Here is an 892-nt window from a genome sequence, read left to right on the forward strand (position 1 = left end):
CATGGCCTGATATTCCTGGAAAAGCAGGAGACTGATCACATTTTTGTTTCTCCACATACGATGGCTGTCCTTATAGAAGATTGTGTGTAACATTTTATGAAAAGAAGTATGATTTTGCTATTTTCACCTTATGATTAAGATTTATTAGTTGGACAGGAGCCCTCTGCCTCAGGAGCAGGGAGTGCCATCTTGGTTCCGGGACTCAGCAGAACTTAGGAACTTAGTCTGCACAGGTGAGAGTGTGCACCACAGAGGCAGAAAGCTTCGGGACAGGCGGGAGCCACAGAGCCGCTGAGGCAGCACCCTTTTGGGGCCGCAGACATCCAGCACCCTCCCAGCCAGAGGACAGTGGTTCGCCCTGCACGGGAGCCCTCTGCCTCAGGAGCAGGGAGCGCCATCTTGGTTCCGGGACTCTGCCGAAATTAGGAACTTAGTCTGCACAGGTGAGAGTGTGCACCACAGAAGCTGACAGCTTCTGTGACCTGCCAAAGCAACACAGCATCTGGGAAAGGTCCTGTTTTGGGCCTTCTTCTTCGGCCAGGAGGAAGTCCAAACACCAGATATCTGTGCACCTTCCCTGTAAGAGGAGAGCTTGCCAGCAGAGAGTGCTCTAACCACTGAAACTCAGAGGAGAGAGCCTGTCTCCCAGGTCTGCTGATAGACGGTAATCAGAATCACCAGAAGAACAATCTCTAAACAGAGACAACTATAACAACTAACTCCAGAGATTACCAGATGGCGAAAGGTAAACGTAAGAATCTTACTAACCGAAACCAAGACCACTCACCATCATCAGAACCCAGCACTCCCACTTCGCCCAGTCCAGGGCACCCCAACACACCGGAAAAGCTAGACACGGATTTAAAAGCATATCTCCTGATGATGATAGAGG

The sequence above is a fragment of the Mus caroli genome, unplaced genomic scaffold (genome assembly GCF_978045245.1).
Source record: "Mus caroli unplaced genomic scaffold, Mus_caroli_1 scaffold_2, whole genome shotgun sequence".
Classification (NCBI taxonomy): domain Eukaryota; kingdom Metazoa; phylum Chordata; class Mammalia; order Rodentia; family Muridae; genus Mus; species Mus caroli.